At 42.1% G+C, this 21,750-nt stretch overlaps 1 protein-coding gene across 1 annotated transcript in view; it reads right to left on the reverse strand.

Moving 5' to 3' along the window:
• ADGRA1 (adhesion G protein-coupled receptor A1) overlaps positions 1-21,750 on the reverse strand; it is a 1,280,537-nt gene that overhangs the window by 469,571 nt on the left and 789,216 nt on the right. The window lies entirely within an intron of this gene.

Genomic DNA, 21,750 nt, shown 5'->3' on the forward strand with positions numbered 1-21,750 from the left:
TCAGTGGACAGATCCCCCACTGATCAAGCAGATTCCACTCCATGTAAAAGCCTTGATAACAAACAGCAACCCAGGCAGGTTAAGATCATCAGCATTTTAACACAGTGTGTCACATAACATGGCTGTTGGGTGCTGACCTTGTTAACTTATGACCAGTAAGTTAACAAAATCAGTACCCAACAGCCATGTCATGTGACACACTATGACCCAATGTCCAGTCCACTGCAGTATATGTTTATATTCACCCATCCCAGGCATCTCTGTGCTACAGCAGCCATGAATTCCGGCCTCCCCTCTGCTGTCTGCCACCAACACTCCCCTCACAGCCTCTCGCTCACTGTCTCTCTCTCGAGGTGACTACTGAGTGGGGAAGCTGAGCGGAGGAAGATCACTCGGCCAGATGAGGATATGGGCAGGCTGGCAGCTCCCACCAGGGTGTGTATTAAAATATCAATAATACACACCCCAAACTTGTAGGAGTGGCTGAGTGGGGGGGAGTGTAAATTAGAAAGCCCGTTTTTTGTTTATTCTGCGCTGTCTGTAAGGCTGCCCAGGCCCCCCTTGTTGAGCTGAGGATGCTGGGCCCGGTACAACAGGGCTGGTTGTACTGGCTTATCAGTGGCCCTGCATATACCTCTAGTATTTGAAAATTCCAACCATCTACCACACCGTGCTTTAAGGGTACTAACACCGTATATTAAATTTACAAATGCTGCCACCATATATTCCAATATACAATTTAAAAAGAGAGAGTAAACATATAATACACCCCCTGGTAGAGCAAACAGAAAGATTTTTTTACAACTACGTAATTTCTTTTAACACAATCATCACTCTTACAAACTACCAGTGAAAGTTCATGCACCCATTCATATCTTAAATGAAAAAAAAAATGCAAAATATAAAAAAAACTGTCAATGTGCACTAAACTTCTTGTGTAATTTATACAATCCTCTACCACTGTGCAAAACATGCACACCTCTCCTCTTATCGCACCACATTCAGCAAAGGATTTTGCCTCTCATTTTACTGATTTGCAATCAAGACTTTTGCAGGAACCTCCTTTTGCAGTAATGCCTGTAATCTGCTATTTCCACCCCCAAGGATTTGGCTCAACCCACTTGACACAGCTGTGTAACAGTGTTGGTGCGAAACCCAATGATAAAAGACAATTGAATAGTCACAGATTATATTCACTTTACCTGTGTTGTCACCTGGGCATACGCTGCTACACCTGTTTGGAGAATGAATAAGCCTCACAACAGATTGTATTAAACGGAAAGATACGTTTACTAGAACAGGTTCAAACATCAAACACAAGAACCGTTATTGGTATACAATACAGAAGCAAATAGTTGTGAATGGCGATCACATGAGAGCTACCTGTATCGCTCCTGCAGGCATGTCTCCAAGTGGGACCAATGCTCAGGCAACAACCTCAGCATTGGGCACCTTCCCACTTCCAGTACACTGTTCAGACACTATGAGATCTTTAATGTGCTCCACAGCATTTGAACAGAATGATAAGACAGTATAATTACTCAATATTCCCCCTACAATCTCTAGTAGGTAATAGCAACACTAAGTCCTTACAGTAAGAAATATAGTCTCTCTTTTCTTCAGCTAGCCATTTATACTGCATTACTTATAATCCGCAGGAGTTCCGACAAGTAAAGCAGTGTAGGATAATAGAAAGCAGTAACTTCAGTTGTGCAAAGTATTTGTGAACTCTTTCCCTGGAAATATACCTCCAGTGGCAGTTCTTGGTAATGAAATCAGGCTTGAGGCCTATGTACATGTAACTCTATTGAACTGAGCTGTTCCGTGGGACTACCGGTCCCAGCAACACTATAAAGTTAGTCTAATTATGTGAGGTGCAGTATTAGACTTCTGGGAAACAGCTCTCTCACCACATCAGGTCCAGACACTCCTTGGGTTCCCAGTCCTGCCAGAGTCAGCTCCATCACACCGCACCGCTCCGCACAAAGACTGGGACCTCCATCTGGCTCTGTGTGATGTCTCTGGATCCTCCCTGATCCGACCACACTGCTGCTTCAGCAGGTTGTAGTGTAGACTGTCTCCAGTGGCTTCCAATGTTGCTCCGCACTGAGCAGGCCGCAGTGCTCTTCGGAGGCACACACACAGACCCCTGTGGGCAGGCCACGCATTCCCAGCAAGAAGAGAAAGAAGATAGCCGCGCGGGGCCTTTTATTACCTACCCAGCATGGCATGCAGTTCAGCCACTCAGTGTTCATGGGTAAATGAGTGGGCATTCTGGGTAGGCGAGTCCTTTCTCAAGAAAAAACCGATTACATCACTTCCTGTTAGGCTTTCCCTATGCTTGAAATGAGAAATAAAGTCCATTTTACGTTTATGCCACTAGAGGGAGCCAAATACCAATTTATAACATTGTCCATTGTTTAGCATTACATAGCATTAGAAGGCAAAAATACCAGCGCTACATATATACTGTGACATCATAAGGGGTGGGGTCATCATGTGACATCACCCGGTGACCCCGCCCCATCTCCCTATATAAGTCGCCGCACAACGTGTCCCTGCCATTGTGGCCAGAGAGCGTCGCGTCAACATTGGAAGAAGAAGAAGAAGCAGAAGGCGACGGCGATGACAGCAACAGAAAACCGGGCCAACGCTAGTTAAAAAAACTGGAAGAAGAAAGCGAAGGCCTGGCAAGAAGAACTGAAGAGCGGGACAAGACCCCCGAAGAGTGGGACGAGACCCTGAAATCGGAAGAAGACCCCCAGACAGGGTGATGAAGGAGAAAGCTGGGCTCCTCTGTTAATAAAAGAGCTAGCAAAAGAGCAGAAGATAGCGGAGGAGTCCGGCGAGAAGACCCTCAAAGACGGAAGAAGAGAGGACCTCCGGAGCTGTCTAATAAAGTATTTTAAAAACCTGTGTTGTGTTTTTTTTATGTACAGTTTTTTTCCCCAGGTGAATGGGTAGGGGTATCATGTACCCCATACTCATTCACATAGGGTGGGGGGCCAGGATCTGGGGCCACCTTATTAGGCCCTTGCCCTCATCAACATGGGGACAAGGTGCTTTGGGCTTGGGGGCCGCACACATACGGGCAGATTGTCCGCCGGACTGCCGAATCCGGCGGACAATTTTGAGTCAAAACTTCTTTCTAAGTCCGCCCGTCCGTCCGGACTTTTGGGAAGAAAAAGTCAGCCGGAGCCCACACACGAGCGGATTGTCCGACGGACTCTGGTCCGCCGGATAATCTGATCGCATGTACACGGCATTAGGGTTTACATGCCCTTTAAAAAAGATTAGATAACAAGGCTTTTCTGGCAACACATTTAACAAAAGGCAGGTGCCATTGCCCCTCCTGTAGTAATGTAATCGGTGGAGATAGTGTCTCTATATATGCCAGCTGTAGGTGAGGTCCATTGCACCTGGGGTATGGAAGCAGGATATCCCTGATTAAGCAAGATGTAGTGCACTGCAGCTGAGCTAAAGAGCCCTTTGCAGGGCTGAACTGCCAGGGTAAGGGAAAGAGGACACTTGGCAGCAGACAGAGAGACCTTGCCACCCCTGACCTTCAACAGTCTGTTCCTTGGTTTAGAGTGGCCACAGGGCCTATGGAGGACCTCCTTAGTGTGTGAGGAAGGACATCCTGGGTGAGTAACACCTGATACTAAGGTGACTATAACATCTTGTTTTATCGTTCTGGGAGGATTTGAAGTGTTCTGCCCTGGTGTAATCACTGCATAGCAAGTTATGAGAAAGAGGAGAGTAAACTGTGAACTGTTATTAGTACGTCTGAACTGGTAATGTGCTCAAATCTAAGGATTGTGCAGGAGTGACGTTTGCACAGTAAAGCAGTGAAAATGCAACTTGTCTGGACATCTGTTTATTCCAACTAAAATATGTCACAATACTTCAGAGTTTCTCTAAACAACATGCAGGTAACTGTCCTATGCAAGAACAAGCAGGGCATGTCCAGGGTTCACATGGCACCAATAGCCATGAAAGTCAGGCTTCCTATTGCTGTCGCTTAAGATGTTGTCTTCATATCCCAACAGATAGCTTCCCCCGACCGCCCCTCTATTCAGAGACAACAATGTATCGGCTGGAGGGATTTCCCCGTCAACACTGTCTGTGTTGATGGTGGAAGTATGTGAATTTCTTTCCTGCCTTAGTCCCCAGTCAGCCCCTTTTCCAACAGCTGGGTTTCCTTTTATATCTGAAAAGTACTGGTTATTCCTTCTACAAAGCAGGGTAGACAGTGATCTTTTTAGGCTACATCAAACCTCATCCAACTTGAGAGATCTAGAACTTCTTTCATGTCTAGACATCCATAAGACTTACCCCTGACTCCCCTATTATGCCGCGTACACACGGGCGGACTGTATGGCGTACTTAGTCCGTCGAAACACATTTCAGCGGACAGTCCGCTCGTGTGTGGGCTTCAGCAGACTTTTTCAGCGTGCAGTCTGGCGTACTAAGTTTTTCGGATTTTTCGAAATTCTGTCCGTCGTACTTTGGTTTCAGCAGACAATCCGCTCGTCAGTAGGCTAGTTCGACGGACTAAGAATGGCGCATGCTCAGAAAGGATTTACACGGCGGAAGGGTGCTTTGCTGTGTATTGGACTTCCTATTTCTAGTCCCGTCGTACGTGCTGTACACGTCATCGCGCAAGCTTTCGACGGACTGTTTGTGCATCCGTGTGTGGTCAAGTCCGTTCAGTCGAAAGTATGATGGACTGTCCGTCGGATTGTATGACGGACTAAGTACGCCATACAGTCCGCTCGTGTGTACGCGGCATTAGTAATAAGTAAGTAAATGGTCATGGAATAGAAGAAGCCCTCTTAGATCCAATAGTCAGATCTTTCTTTTGAGTGTGGATTATGCATAACCTTATTCAGTGGGTGGCCACAGTGTATTTTCAGTAGTATTTTGAATTGCTTTTGTTTATCTAAAAAATGTGACCTTCATATTTTAATTGCAGTTTGATATTTTCTCGAAGATAATTTCCGTGCAGATGTGTAGATCCCCCTGCCACTTGTAGGCTGTATATATTAGGGAATTATGAGCTCTCACAGCACCATAGCAGATCTCCTTTCCATGGAAAAAAAAAAACCTCTTCTAAATTAAAGTTTTCTTTCAGCCACAGTTTTAATGAATTTCAGAGAGATTCTTTTTAATGTGTACGATGTAGGATTCTGGCAGGTTTCCATTCTGTCTCCAGTTAAAAGCAGTTGTTTAAATTCTAAAATGTGGAAGACCACAGTTTACAATGATAACTGAGAAAGTATCAATTCCTCAAACAATTTATAAAACAAATAATTCCCAAGACATTTTAGCACAGAATCTTTTCTCTTTTCTTTTTGCCTGGAATGTATTAATCATGTTTTTTGGTTTATTACTGCAATTTTAAGGAAATGTTTGATGTGATTTTCACATTCTTACATGTTTGTTTTTCCCTATTTTCTTTGATGGCTTAAATGCAGAGATTTGGGGATTCATCAGTAAAAGCAGATTAGATTAGTCACTGCAATTACTGCTTTGTAATTCACCATCACTGTACAGCAAGACAACGCAAGAAGCAGTGACTGCCTATGTAATGCAGAAAAAGGATTCCCTTGTATATATTCAATGGAACATTTTTTAAAAATATATACCGTATTTATCGGCGTATAACACGCGCCGGCGTATAACACGCACGCCAAGTTTAGGAGGGAATTTTAAGGAAAAAAACTTTTAGGAGGGAAGGGGAAAAAAAAAAACTTACATTTATATGCCCATCAGTGTCATCTGCAACCTTGTCCACCATTGCAGCCTTGTCCACCATTGCAGTCTTATGCAGCCTTGTCCACCATTGCAGCCTTATGCAGCCTTGTCCACCATTGCAGTCTTGTCCCCCATTGCAGCCTTATGCAGTCTTGTCCCCCATTGCAACCTTGTCTATTTATTTTGCTATTTGTTTTTTTATTTTTTTTAAATGCCGCCGCCGAGATATAGAGCCCGATGTGTATCTCGGCGGCGTGCGGTAGTTCTCGGCGGGCCTTCGGCTCTTCTCGCCAGCTTTCGGCCGCCTTCGGCCATTCTCGGCAGCTTTCGGCCGCCGAGAAGAGCCGAAGGCGGCCAAAAACTGCCGAGAACGCCCGAAGGCGGCCGAAAGCTGCCGAGAAGAGCCGAAGGCGGCCAAAAGCTTCCGAGAATGGCCGAAAGTTGTCAAGAACGGCCGAAGATGGCCGAAAGCTGCCGATAATGGCCGAAGGCGGCCGAAAGTCGCCTTGAAGAGCCGAAGGCGGCTGAAAGCCGCCCAGAGGCTCAGAATTTCGGGGGATCGGCGTATAATACGCACCCACGATTTTCCCCTGCTTTTAAGGGGAAAAAAGTGCGTGTTATACGCCGATAAATACGGTAAATTTAGAAAATGACCACATTGCTCAGTTTTACATCAAGATGTATGTTTTCAAATGAATATCTAAAAAAAAAAAAAAATGGGACTATACATTCCTTTTAAAGTGGTTGTAAACCCGTTTTTATAACTTTATGCTACAGGTAAGCCTATATTAAGGCTCACCTGTAGTTACCCTGGATATCTCCTAAACCTGTACTGTTTAGGAGATATATCCCCCTGTGTCTGCACATGCCGAAGTGATCGGCACATGCAGACTGATGCAATGGCATGTCGTAACGTTGCTTCAGTTACCTCGATACCCAGAAGTAAGCTCCGGGAGAGATGTCTGCGGTCGGAGGGGGGGGGGGGGGGGTCGAGGACGGCTGTGGGGGCTTTGATGTAAGGTAAATAATACATAATGAGCTAGTATGCTATGTATACTAGCTCATTATGCCTTTGTCTTGCAGGTTTTGTTTATGTTATTTTATTTTTTTAAGGGTTTACAGCCACTTTAAAGGCTTAAAGAAGACCTTTACTCTCACTCTTTGTAATCCTTATGCTACTAGCTTTAGTAAATTGCAGAATGTAGATATACTTATTTTAAACTTTCTTTTTTTACATTTCTTCAGTTACTTCCTGACCCAAGACAAAATGATGCCATACATCTCGGGAGTCTTCATGGGCATTCATTTATTTTATCTGAAGGAGGGGAGGAGGAGGCTTTCTTAGCTAAGCACATCCTCCTGCCTGTATGTCTAAATTATGGGCAGATTGATTATAGGAGGTAAATGCTAGATAAATTATCTTCCCTTTCTCAAGATAACTACAGATAGAAATGCTAGGGTTTTTTTTTTACAAAGTTATTTATTAACACAATAAAGCATAGAGACATGGATGAATTAGTGAGTTTGTTTCAAATATGGATCAAATAGTGTTTTCAGGTTGTGATGCTCAGCTACAGTTAAAGTGGTTGTAAAGTCAGAAGGTCTTTTATCTTAATGCGTTCTATGCATTAAGATAAAAAAACCTTCTGTGTGCAGCGGCCGCTCCAGCACCCCCTAATACCCACCTGAGCCCCATCTCTCTCCAGCGATGTCCATGAGTGCCTCAGCCATCCAGGACTCTCCTCCTGATTGGCTAAGACACAGTAGCAGTGACATTGGATCTGGCTGCTGTCAAAGTCAGTTAGCAAAACAGGAAAGAGAGGGGGTGGGGCCAAACAGAGGCTCCGTGTCTAAATGGACACATGGACCTGTGACTCGGCTCAGGTTCCCCCATAGCAAGCCGGCTTGTTGTGGGGGCACTCGACAGGAGGGAGGGGCCAGGAGAGCCGAAGAGGGATCGCGAAGAGGAGGATCTGGGCTACCCTGTGCAAAATCATTACGCAGGGCAGGTAAGCATAACATGTTTTTTTATTTTTTGGGGGAAAAAACAAGACTTTACAATTGCTTTGAGTTTCACTTTAAAGTTAAACATAGTGCTTTCAGATTAATTGCCTTTTCAGACAAGTGCACCTCTGGTAAACGTGTTTATGGTGCAATAGACAGAGCATTACTCTTTTCTTTAGTAGGCACTGAACTTACAAGTAGATAAGTGCCAAATGCTTAACCACCATCTGCAGCAATCCTACTAATTACCTCCCAGGATCCTTTCAATGTTATCAATTTAGTTGATGCTTTGTAACTACACCAAAACCCTAATGAAAGAGACCCTTTGAACCCTTGGACACAAATTAGAGTAAGAATTAAATTCAATATGGACTTTTTTTAATCTGTTTTAGCATTTTCCTCTGTGCATACCCAGACCCTACTCACGCAAAAAGCTGATCTCCCCCCACCACACTGCTTAGGATAATTCTTCCCTCTATATTGCTTAAGAACTAATAAAGAAAACATACTGCTTTAAGAGATCCTGCATCCCACACATTTTTTCTACTTCTAGACTATAATTGTTGCCAATGTTCTCTGTAGCTATCCTAATGCTTTTTAGCCAAGTCAATGAGGATGAGCAATCAGAATAAGCAAAGTTTTGATCATATCATTATGAAATGATTGACAAGGGATGACAAGAATTTCTTTCAATAGACAACGTATGTCAGAAATTAAACATTTCTCTACACTTCAGAGAAATAAAACACTATGATTTCTTCACTGTAGTAATTTACACGTGATCTGCTCCCAAATAAAATGAAACAACCATAACATTCTTAACCCCTTGCCGACCGTCGCATGCTGATTTACGTCGGCAGAATGGCACAGGCAGGCAAAAGGATGTACCCGTATGTCCCTTTGAATTTGTCACCTAGCTGGAGCACCTGCCGTGGGAGCATGCCCACTGGTCCTGCAAACTTTATGTTCACCGGCGGCCCGCAAATGCGGCGAGGAGAGGCAGAATGGGGAGATGCCTATGTAAACAAGGCATCACCCTGCTCTGCCTAGCAACATGACAGGGATCTACTGCCTGGTCATTGGGAGCAGTGCTTTCTGACATGTTGTAGTGAGCCCACTCCCCCTACAGTTAGAACACATCCAGGGAACACACTTAACCCCTTGATCGCCCCCTAGTGTTTAACCCCTCCCTTGCCAGTGTCATTTATGCAGTAATCAGTGGCTATTTGTAGCTCTAATCGCTGTATAAATGACAATGGTCCCAAAATAGTGTCAAAAGTGTCTGATGTGTCCACCATAATGTCACAGTCCTGACAAAAATTGTAGATCACCACAATTACTAGTAAAAGAAAAAAAAATTATAATTAAAAATGCCATAAATCTATCCCCTATTTTGTAGACGCTATATCTTTTGCTCAAACCAATCAATATACACTTATTGCGATTTTTTTTTACCAAAAATATGTAGAAGAATATATATCAGCCTAAACTGTGGAAGAAATTCGTTTTTTTTATATCTTTTTTGGGGGATATTTATTATAGCGAACAGTAAAAAATATAGCTTTTTTTTTTTTAGAAAAATTAGTTTTTTTTCCGTTTATAGTACAAAAAATAAAAACCGCAGAGGTGATCAAATACCACCAAAAGAAAGCTCTATTTGTTGGAAAAAAAAGGACGGCAATTTTGTTTGGGTACAGTGTCGTAAGACCGCGCAAATGTCAGCTAAAATGACGTAGTGCTGAATCGCAAAAAAATGCTCTGGCCAGGAAGGGGGGTAAATCCTTCCGGGGCTGAATTGGTTAAAGAAAGCAATGACACCTCGTGGTTAAATGTTAGTGGTCATTGTAGCTTTTTTTTGGTAACATAATCAGGGTATACCAATAAACAGAAATGTAACCATTACACAGACAAAAGCTCTAAATGGAGATAGAGTTGTTGAATGGGTATTGTAAAACAAAACTGTAAGTGGCCCCCTGATGCACTATTCTGTTTTATTGATGTTCTTCCAAGAAAAACAGCTGCAAATACAGACCACAACACCAGATGCACATAATTACCTGAGTGACGCCATATGAAGAAAGGACATAACTGAGAAAGGTTCCTAACCCCATTACACCATGACCAAGAGAATTCTCTTCAAAGACACTGTAGCTGTGCTTTGACAGGCATAATAACAAAATTAACAACCATCCCTAACCAACAGTATAGTGATGGTTCACTTTAACCCCAACATCATATCATTACCTATTTTTTGCTCCTCTGCCACTCCATTCATCCCCTCAAGAAGAAACGTAAAGTCCTGTGTAAGCTATAAATTACTGGAGTCAAAGTTTGCACAGGGCTATGAATTCTTTACACTGACCGGCCACTTTATTAGGTGCTCCTTGCTAGTACCGAGTTGGACCTCTCTTTGCCTTCAGAAATGCTTTAATTCGTTGTGGCATAGATTTAACAAGGTGTTGGAAACATTCCTCAGAGATTTTAGTCCATATTGAGATGAAAGCAGATTTATCGGCTGCACATCTGTGATGCGAATCTCCAGTTCCACCACATCCCAAAGGTGCTCTATTGGATTGAGATCTGGTGACTGTGGAGGCCATTGGACTACAGTGACCTCATTGTCATGTTCAAGAAACCACTTTGAGATGATTTGAGTTTTGTGACATGGTGCATTATCCTGCTGGAAGGAGCCATCAGAAGATGGGTACACTGCAGCCATAACGGGATGGACATGGTCAGCAGCAATACTCAGGTAGGCTGTGACATTTAAATGCTCAATTGGTACTAAGGGGCCCAAAGTGTGCCAAGAAAATATAACCCACACCTTTACACCACCACCAGCCTGAACCGTGGATACAAGGCAGGATGGATCCATGCTTTCATGTTGTTTACACCAAATTCTGACCCGACCATCTGAATGTTGCAGCTGAAATCGAGACTCCTTAGACAAGGCAACGTTTTTCAAATATTCGATTATTCAATTTTGGTGAGCCTATGTGAAAATTGTAGCCTCGGTTTCCTGTTCTTTGCTGACAGGAGTGGCACCCGGTGTGGTCTTCTGCTGGTGTAGCCCATCTGCTTCAATGTGTTATGCATTCAGAGATGGTATTCTGCATACCTTGGTTGTAATGAGTGGTTATTTGAGTTACTGTTGCCTTTCTATCATCTTGAAACAGTCTGCCCATTCTCCTCTGACATCAACAAGGCATTTTCATCCACACAACAGCTGCTTACTGGATATTTTCTCTTTTTAGAACCATTCTCTGTAAACCCTAAAGATGGTTTTGCATGAAAATCACAGTAGATCAGCGGGTTTTGAAATACTCAGACCAGCCAATCTGGCACCAACACCCATGCCACATTCAAAGTCACTTAAATCCCCTTTTCTGGTGCCGTTTGAACTTCATCAAGTCCTCTCCACCATGTTCTAGATGCCTAAATGCATTGAGTTGCTGCCATGTGATTGGCTGATTAGCAATTTGTGTTACCGAGTAGGCTTGTGCAATTTGTTTTGTAACAAATCGAATTTTGGCCGAATTTTGCATCTTTTGGACATTCGGATGCATCCGAATGTTCGAAAAAATAATAAGGAATAAGAACGAATATGAAAGAAATATAACAAATGAATTCGACATGATTCGGTAATTCTTTAAAGATCTAATGAAACAAAAGGTCAGCTCAAAATAAATCTAATAGTCCAATCAGCTAATTAATTTTGTGCCGGAGGATGGATTACTGGCAAAGTGCATTCCTGAGAACTGAGTTAGAAGGGTGTTGTATTGTATTTGTGCCGAGGAGAAGAGACATTGTCATTGTGTGTGTTAAAAGATTCAATAAACAAACGACTTTCCAAACTACGAATCATTATCACGAATGTCTATACATACATAAATAGCGAATTTCAACGAATACGAACGAATGAATTCGACACTCTACGAATAATAACGAATTTTCCGAAAACGTATTAACATAACATAACGAATATAACCGAACGAAATTATGTATTTTACGAATGACAACAAACCGAAACTAAACTAAATTTTCCGTTGTGCACAAGTCTATTACCGAGCAATTGAAAAGGTTTACCTAATAAAGTGGCTGTGATTGTACAAATTTCCCCAGCACTGTCAAATAGAGTGAGTCACATGCTCCTATATTAATGGACATATCATGTATTTTCTTCTGCTTTTGGCTCTGAGCAGAATACCAGGGGTGGAAAGGAAGATATTTATTTTCTGGGGATGGGGGGAGGATTAAAGCAAACTTTGGAAAAGCATGTTTACTTTAAGGGAATTTGACTGTATGTGGACGTTTGTCTGATATCAAATAACCAGAAACATGGTTTTTAACCTTGATCCACAGACTCCGGGGTCTGACCTGCAATCACCTTCCTGTTGGAAAATTACATATATATTTCACACCACAGCTGTCACACATTCCATCCAATCCACAGCACTACAAACCTATGCATGCAGGCTTTCTATCTATGCTTCCAGTATTTGCTTTAGGACTGTCTTTCTATACCGGAGATCATGGCTGCACTTATAGGAAGGTATTATAAGATCCATTACAACTTCAGCTTTCATCTTAAGTATATTGCCGAAATACATTTTGCATTAACTGATAAGGACAGTTCTCTTGTTTTATTTCACCATTAATCGTGGACATTATTAGAAGAACCTAATGAAAATAGCATGTGATACTAACCCGCTCCAAGGCAATTATAAGCTCATTTTTGTAACAAATGGCTCAATCAATAAATTCCCCAGACAGCCATGTTGTTAACATCTATGCAGCATGTATTAAAAATGTAATCTTTAATTTCTTTCCCTAATGCACCTATTTAAGAATGGCCGCAGCAGTCTTCATTATTTGCTTCTTAAAACTTTTGTTTTTTTATAAACTAGATCACATATTGTCCTTGTTCACAGTGAGACTGGACTATATGAAAAATGGATTCATTGAAATAAGAATTTATTTGTCTGTCAGTTTCTCCATGCATATCAATTAAAAAAATACGTTTTACAGGATGTTGAGATTGTTAAATGATCAAGAACACATTTAACATCTGTCATTAATATTTTGTAGCACTGTGCATACAAGAAATGTACTTTATATATAATTTATAATGTATCTAGGGCAGCTTATAACTTTCATGTAACTATTTTGGAAAAGAAGTTGATAACATTTTTAAGAACAAAAAATCTACTATTTATAAACTCTACTATTGTATATAATACATCAAGTTAGTATACAATGTTAATGATTAGATTACAATTTACAGTTTTGTAAGGTGGCATGCGGGTGTAATGAAGGGGCCATATTCACCCTTTTTGACATTATGATGCAGTTTAAAATAAAATAGTTACAATATAAATGCACAGCATCAATCCATATGTCCTGACTCCTCAGCTGTCCCGTTTTATTCTTTATATAGATAAAAAAAGTACAGCATATCTACAATACATTGCTTTGAATGACTTGATCATTGGACATAATAATATGCAATTATTTAGCAGTCTATGCACAATCAACCTGATGGAGTGGTGGGTCTTGACATTAAAAATAACTGGTTACTGTAGGCGCAGACACACGAATGTAGTGTCTTAGCAAGCCTCATTCTTGTCAATGCCGGTCTAAATTCAGCAACTGGCTGTCATAGCTTTGCTTGTCTGCCCAGCACTAATGGAATGTCATTCAAAGTTTAATCAATATGCAGAAAGCCTGTTGCCTTGAAACCCTGCCTCTTTCCCAGAAAGCCCCGTGTCATTATCCAATGCAGCTTCACTTCCTCTTTACATATGGGAGGAAGTGTATAAACTGTAATTTCTGTCTAAATGAAAAAAATAAACAACAGGTCATATACGGCCCATATAGTTGCCATTGAGGGATAGTCCTAGGTTTTGAAGATCTGGTCCTGAAAATGGTCCCTGTCAAAGTCTATGGTTTTTACAACTGTCTAGCTGTCCTATAAAGTCAGGATCTTTCATGTTTGTATGCAAAATGTATCTATAGGATATCCAAGAAAAAAAAAACTGCATTGTTTCTTGCACATGATTAGGTGATAGCAATCGGCAGTGCTTCACTATATTCCCTAAGCTCTGGGGAAAATGAGTGCAACTGTACTTGCAAAGTGCACACTGGGTTTACTTATAGTAAATCAACCCTAAAATGTGCACCAGCATGTGCCCCCCCACACTGCAAGGGTTAAATGCCCATTTAATCTAGGGTTGCAGGGATAAGCTGTATTACTTATCATATTCCCGTCTCTGGTAGGCTCCAGCCCTGTTCACAAACTGAGCTGTGAATGGTCCCCTGACATAATCATGCATAGTGCAGTGCTATTAACCCTGCATTGTACATGAGGAGGCAAGCCTTCAACTGCATTTGATGATGCAGGGAATCCATTGCAGGGATTTAGGGACTTTCGTTGCTGAAGCCAGAAATAAGTAATATGACTTATCCCTCTACCCCTAGACCAAACAAGGGGGTTGGGAGGCCTACTGCAAGGGTAGATTTTGTCTTATTTCCTGAGATCAATTTTACTTTGTCTATAGCTACTTCCCTCTGTTTTCTCTTATTCCCCTGCCTCACTGCTCTATATTCCCCGCCCCTTGTGGATTGCACACCTGTGCTTTCATTTAAAAAAAGAAAAAACCTCATCAGCATCCTGACTCTTCTTCCTAAGGGCTCATTTACACTTGCTTCAGCTTCAACAAGGCTTCAGACAGCCTTTGTTAAAGCTCTCTGAATGCTAGTCAAGGCTCCTGTCACTAAATAAAATGGTTAGCTTACAGTCCCGTTTACACCTGCTTTTGCTTTAAAAATTATACCACATGTAGCTTCAGTGGTGCTTCAAAGCCTCCATAGAAGTCTATGGCAAAGCTCGCTTGAAGCCCCACTGAAGCCCCATAGAGCCCCTATGAAGCCTCACCGAAGCCGCAGGAAAGCACCATCGAAGCTCCCCTAAAGTCCCACCGAAACCTCATCAAAGCCTCATCGAAGCACCAAGCAAAAGGAGGTGAAAACAGAACTGTAAGCTAACCATTTTATTTAGAGACAGGAGCTTTGACTGGCATTCAGAGAGCTTTAACAAAGCCTGTCCGAAGCCTTGTTATGAAGCAAGTATAAACTAGCCCTTACTTTCTGCTAACCCACTGATGACATCTGCACTTGATCTTGTCATTGTGTTAGCCATTACACTAATCACAACATCCTTGGAAGAAGATTCCACAAGACATCACTGGAAAGTAGGGGTGATGCATCCTTCCCAGAGGGTCACTTGTGAGGCCCAGGCTACATCACGTACACAAGTTAAGCATTACTCTTGCAAGCTTCTTGCACCTGTTCTTTTTAGCGGAATTTGGTTTAAGACATCACAGCCAGACATTTTATGCACCTACCTCATTCTCTAAAAATGCTGATGTCTGAGCACTAGGGATGAGCTGAACACCCCCGGTTCGGTTCGCACCAGAACATGCGGACAAAAATTTGTGCGAACATGCGAACACTGTTAAAGTCTATGAGACATGAACGTGAAAAATCAAAAGTGCTAATTTTAAAAGCTTATATGCAAGTTATTGCCATAAAAAGTGTTTGAGGACTCGGATACTGGCCCAGGGGACATGTATCAATGCAATAAAGTTTTTAAAACAGATGTTTTTTCAGGAGCAATGATTTTAAGATTTCTAAAAGTGAAACAATAAAAATCAAATATTCCTTTAAATATCATGCCTTGGGTTCTCCTTAGTCTGCCAGTAAAGTAGCGCATTTTACCCATGTTTATAACAGTACTGCAGCAAAATGAAATTTCTAAAGGAAAAAAATGTAATTTAAAATTGGCCACGGCTGTAATGTATTGCCGTCTCCTGGCAATATACATAAAAATCATTGAAAAAAAAACAGCGTGGGTTCCCCCCAGTCCATTACCAGGCCTTGTGGGTATGGTATGGATATTTAGGGGAACTTTGCGCCAAAATTTAAAAAAATGGCATGGGCCCCCCCCCAAAATCCATACCATGTACCCCATACCCATTCACATGGGGGGGCGGGATCTGGGGACCCCTTTGTTCAATTATATGCCCCTGTTAAGCAGGGGAAGAAACAGTGGGCCTTGGATGTAAGTGGTGCCCTAACCAAAAATATTGTTGGAAGCTAGCATCATCATGATTGAGGAGGAATAGGATAGGCATCATAGTCTTCAAGGGATCCCAGATCCATAGCAAATTCAGTCAGTTACATCAGCATCAGGTGCTTGATAGCTGCTGATCCCGGACCAATACATTTTTTATAAATGTGAGCCTATCAATGTAGTCTGTGGACAGGCGCACTCTTTGATCCACTACAAACCTTCCAGCAGCACTGAATGTGCATTGAGAAAGCATGCTGGATGCCGGACAGGCCAGTAACATGATTGCATATTGAGCAAGTTCTGGCCAGTGGTCCATCCTCAAGACCCAGTAACTCAGTGGATGCTTTTGCCCCTAGAGATCCCTGCACCATATAATGCAGACGCTGGTGATGGTTGCTGGAGTCTATCAGACCTTGGCGCTGAGGATTGAAAAATAGTTTAAAGGCATTGGTCAGCCAACTACCTTCTCCGCTGCTCTTCCTCTGACCAAAAAAAGACTCAGAAACATGTTGTCCAGCACCAGGAATGGTTAACCTCCCAGGGTCTGGAAATCCACTACACAAATTTTTCTTCAAGGCCTTCTGAAGATGTTTCATCCTCTGCCCCCTTTGTGTCACTGATGCATGCATTTTCACTGCTCCTGATCCTTGTGGCCTCCTTAAATGGAGACAGGACAGTGCATGCATCCTTGATCAGTAGCCACTGATGTGGCGAAAAGAAGTCAAACTCCCCTGACCCTACTCGCACATGTGCTCATTGATGGCCATCTGTTGTGTGCAGCTCCTGCAGCACTGGCAAAGTTGAGTTCCACCTGGTGGGCATGTCACAAATGAGGCGGTTGGTGGGCAGATTGCATTCCCTTTGAATCTCAGTCAGCAGAGCACTGGCATTGTATGACCAGCGAAAATGATCATAGACTTTTCTGGCCTGCCTCAGGAGATCTTGTAAGCCTGGGTACCTGGTCAAGAAATGCTGTGTCCCTGTCGGATGGCGGAGAGAAGGTTGGTGCCATTGTTGCTTACAACCATTGCTGGCTGAAGTTGGCGTGGCGTCAATCACCTCTGAGCCTGCCCCTGCCGAGCTGACAGAATCTCTGCCCCAGTGTGGCTCCTGTCCCCTAAGCAGACCAACTCAAGCACTGCATGGCATCTTTTTGTCTGACTGCTTGCGTAGCCCCTTGAGCTCTTAGGGAGCACTGCTGGTTCAGAGGACAATTCTGCAGAACAGGCCATAAAGAAAGATGAAGAGGAGGGAGGGGAGCATACAGATGATGTGGCAGAATCACCACTAGCTGGCACGGTGCAAGCTCCAACACTGAACCCTGTCCTGCATCCTTGCCAGTGGTTTAGACATTAAAGGCTGTGTGTCGAGTTATTTTTAGGCGATAGTAAATGTACACTGTTATACAAGCTGTACACTCACTACTTTACATTGCAGCAAAGTGTCATTTCTTCAGTGTTGTCACATGGAAAGGTATAATAAAATATTTACAAAAATGTGAGGGGTACATCTCGCTTTCGTGAGATACTATTTTGGCTATACTGCTCTTGGAGATTGCAGTTCATTCTGACATATTCTGAATAAACAGGGTTTCCCTAAGCCCTAAAAATTAGGGATAGTGAGCTAACTAAATTGGATATAAATTAGGGAATAAATCTGTGAGATACTATATATATAAAATTTGATATTTATTGTAACTTGCCTGATTAGTGATTGCCCAGTATTGGATTGGTTTAGGGTGCGCATACACTGTCTGATTTTGAAAGTGATGTACCCAATTGGAGAATTACTTGGAACAATTAAGTGAGGCTCAGACTGTGATGGGGTTTCTAAGGGATTCATTATAAGTGTTTCCAAAGTACTCTTAAGCTTTAGAAGTGCTTCTTATCAAACACAGAGATTTTCTCTGTTTTGGCTATGTTTCTCGGCAGGAAAAGGAATAAGCATTATATCACTGTGTGCTACATTCACATATCAAGATTCAAGGCTTAAATATCTTAACATCCTACATTTTAATTGTGACTTTTGCCCATTGATAGATAGACTTAGAGTTCCAGTTTCTGAGGAGGTTGGTTTATAAACATAGTTATTGTCCTGGCCTGGGTTACATTCTATCAACAGGAAAACAGTGCAAGGCTGAGGTATTAAATTGGTTTGGGTGTTAATTCCAGAAACCTGTGGTAAAGTAGATTTAACCCCACTTGTTTACTTGTTATTGTTGCCATGCCAACAGTCAATCTATGTATGGTAATTGGAGGAATAATGACTACTTACCTGCATAACTGCTTTCATTTCCCCAGTCTTTACATGCTCACTAGGGATGAGCTCAATGTTCGAGTCAAATGTAATTTTCGATTCGAACATCAGGTGTGCAGGACAGGGTTCTGCTTTTCAGGGGACTCTGCATCAGACTTGATGTCCCTGTAGGGGATTAGGTTTTCCAGAAGAAACTGGGTGCCCTGAATTGGAGGTTGAGGGCACTATGGAGGACTGGAGGGCACTGCGGAAGCTGAAGGGTCTCAGAGGGCCTGCGGGCATTATGGGTCACTATGGAAGGTTGGGAGGCACTATGGGAGCTGAGAGGCACTTTTGGATGGGGCTGGGTGCCCCTGCAATGATAATTGGGGTTCTGGAGTGGGTTGGAGGACTCTGCATCAGACTTGATGGCCCTGTAGGGGATGGGGTTTTCTGGGAGAAGCTGGGTGCACTGTGGAAGCTGAAGGGTCTCAGAGGGCCTGGGGGCATTGTGTGACACTATAGGAGGTTGGGAGGCACTATGGAAGCTGAGAGGCACTTTATGAGACTAAGGGATCTGCAGCTGCAGCTGGCTAGAGGCCACAGCCTGGTGGTAAGGGCCACTGTTTTAGGATACAGGCTACATAAACTCAGATGAATGTAAACTGATTTGGCTTTTTTACTTTAACCCCATGGGGATGTCTCCAAAATACCATTTGCAAATTATTGACTGATTTTATTTCTTGTCTGAAGTTTCTCTTTAAAGTATATCTTTAAAGTATATCTAAACATAAAAACTAAATGTTACACATTGCAAATTCTCCTTCCTAAATGTGGTGGTGGCTTTAGTTTTTTTTTTTTTTGAAGAAGTGAAAAATACTAATTGATCCTGATAGAAATCCAATGTGCTTTTAATGTCCTGTGTACCGAATTGAAATCTTGTATAATGTTATCAGCTTTCCAGGTTATTTTTGGTGAACTACACAACTCCTCCTCCCTGCAATCTGGAGATGAGAAGAGGGAGGATCCATAGATAGAGTATAGCAAATGAGCATTGTCACCTCAGGACAGGAAGTGTGTTTATGGCAGGATGACCAGCTAAAAATACATTTAAAAAAAGCTTTAAATTAGAAAACGAATGCAGAAACCACATCTATGGACTGTTAAGCTACAATATTACATTGTTTGTATTTAGATACACCATCTGAAAAAAAAGATTTGTCCATGCAGTGGTTATACCTTCCCAGTGAATGTGTTCATTACTTGTTTTGCTTGGGGAATGACGAAAAAGGTGAAATACTTACCTTACCTCTTTATGGCTCAGCAACCAGTGCAGTCCTCTTCTTTACAACAATCCGGAATATGGGCTGGTCTTTGGCGTTCTCCTATACAAGGCAGGACAAGATATAACTGGATGTCCTGGACAGCAAAGAAGAGGTTCAGTGGACCAGTCACGTGAAGAGGAGCGGGAGCAAGCACTAAAGTATATCAACGTATTATTTTTCCCCTAGACAAAACAAGCAGTTAACCCTTATGCCACGTATACATGACCGGACTTTCTGGCTGACTAGGCCCGACTGTCTTCCCGACGGACATTCGGCAGAGTTCCGACGGACTTTCCAAACGAATGGACTTGGCCACACACAATCACACCAAAGTCAGACAGATTTGAATGTGATAACGTACGACCGGACTAGAATAAGGAAGTTCATAGCCAGTAGCCAATAGCTGCCCTAGCGTTGGTTTTTGTCCGTTGGACTGGCATACCGACGAATGGATTTTTCGACCGGACTCGAGTCCATCGGAAAGATTTGAAACATGTTTTAAATCTAAAGCTCATCTGATTTTTAGACAGCAAAGGTCTGAGGAAGCCCACACACGATCGAACTGTCCTGCAGATTCATTCCGTCAGACCTTTGCTGTTGAAAAGTCCGGTTGTGTGTATGCGGCATTACAGTGGATAGAGGGAACCCATTGCAAGATAAAAATCTTTTTTTCCCCTGGAATTTAACATTAAGCATCTAGTTGGCCTGTTGCAATGCCAGGAATGGTGGCGATTGGCTTGCAGGCTTGTCATAATCTCACATAAAGTTGTACAGTCCTTTAGTTCAACTATTGTGTTGAGCGTCTATATGTCTGAATGATTTATGAGCTTTTCATCTGTTTATGAAAAAAAGGTCTCTAGGTTTGCTGTATATTGTTTAATATGCTATAGTTGCAATCATGTTAATTGCAGGGTTGTAAATCACTGTCAAATCTCAAGGGACATTACTGGATCAATACAACCAGATTGTCCCAGCATACATTCTTACTGCAAAATTTTCTTCTTTCTATGCAATTTCTCATTTTCTTTTTAGGTCTGCACAACGAGTAGATCCTTGTCTTGACATAATTAAATCTCAGTTTCAATGCAACAATATTTCATGAAATGTATTATTTTGAGCTCTAAAGTCTACCCATCTGTATTCCACCAGACATTGCATAATACCAGATTTATTTTCTAAAAGAATTGTGTGGAAAAAAAAATGAAGCAGTATTAGCAAAGGTCTTGATTGTACTAGAGTATTAATCATCATTGTTTTATAGAGAAATGAACAATTGGATGCCTTCAGATTCAAAAGCAAATAGGGTATAGGGACACCAGAAGATAAATGGAGTCAGAAAATGTAGTTAAAGCAGACACTCTGGGTATAGTCAAAGAATTTAGCATAAAACTATCAGACTTATTCAGGAATACCTAACAAAGACTACAAATGATGGGCAAAATGAATTCACTTATAATAGCCAATAATATGTTCACGTCACAAAGTGAAATAACTTTTATTATTTTGAACAGAGTGCAGAAAGAACTTCTCACTGTATTTTGTATGGCTGTATGTGTCTCTGTAGGGTAGAATTTATCCGACTTTATGTTGTGCCATCAAGACAGAAAGTTTGGATAGATCGCCCCAAAAACACACATAAACAAAGACACACAGCAAAGAAAAATCCTTTTTTTTATAGCAGGGGGATAAGAAACTGTCAGGTTTTAATTGCTGTCTAGTTCTTGTCATGTGAAGATTTGCTTCTGTTTTTCAGGTAGAACATGTAACATCTTCCGAATGCTGCAGCGGCTGTCTGATTCCCACACTCCCTGTGGCAGCAGTAGAGGGAGAAGTTCCCCATACAAGCTGTCAGTTTTTGTAATTAGTGCGACCGCGCGGGGCTCCGCTCACATAGCCGCGTCCTTCATTCTGTGAATGAATAAACTACAAATACCAACTCCTTTGCAGATGTCGGCTTGTAGTTTTTATTGCACTACCACAGGGCTGTGGAGTGCCATGGTAGTTCATTGTTTCTTCCTGTAGGTGTATCTGCTTGCCCGTATGGGATGTACAGGCGCACAGACACATTGACAGGTCCGCAGGTGCCAGACCTATATGGCACCAGTGAACTGCTGATCGCTGGTGCAATGCTTTACACTACAGGCTCCACAAAAAAATAAATTCACTTTTTTTTTTTACCTGACAAAAAATATGTATTTATTTATTTTTCTTAAAGTAAACTTATCCTTTAATTTATCCTTTAACCACTTGCCGGCCATCCGCCACAGTTGTACTGCGGAAGAATGGCACAGCTGGGCG

The sequence above is a fragment of the Lithobates pipiens genome, unplaced genomic scaffold (genome assembly GCF_037356315.1).
Source record: "Lithobates pipiens isolate NorthernLeopardFrog02 unplaced genomic scaffold, aLitPip1_a1.2 Scaffold_25, whole genome shotgun sequence".
Lineage (NCBI taxonomy): Eukaryota > Metazoa > Chordata > Amphibia > Anura > Ranidae > Lithobates > Lithobates pipiens.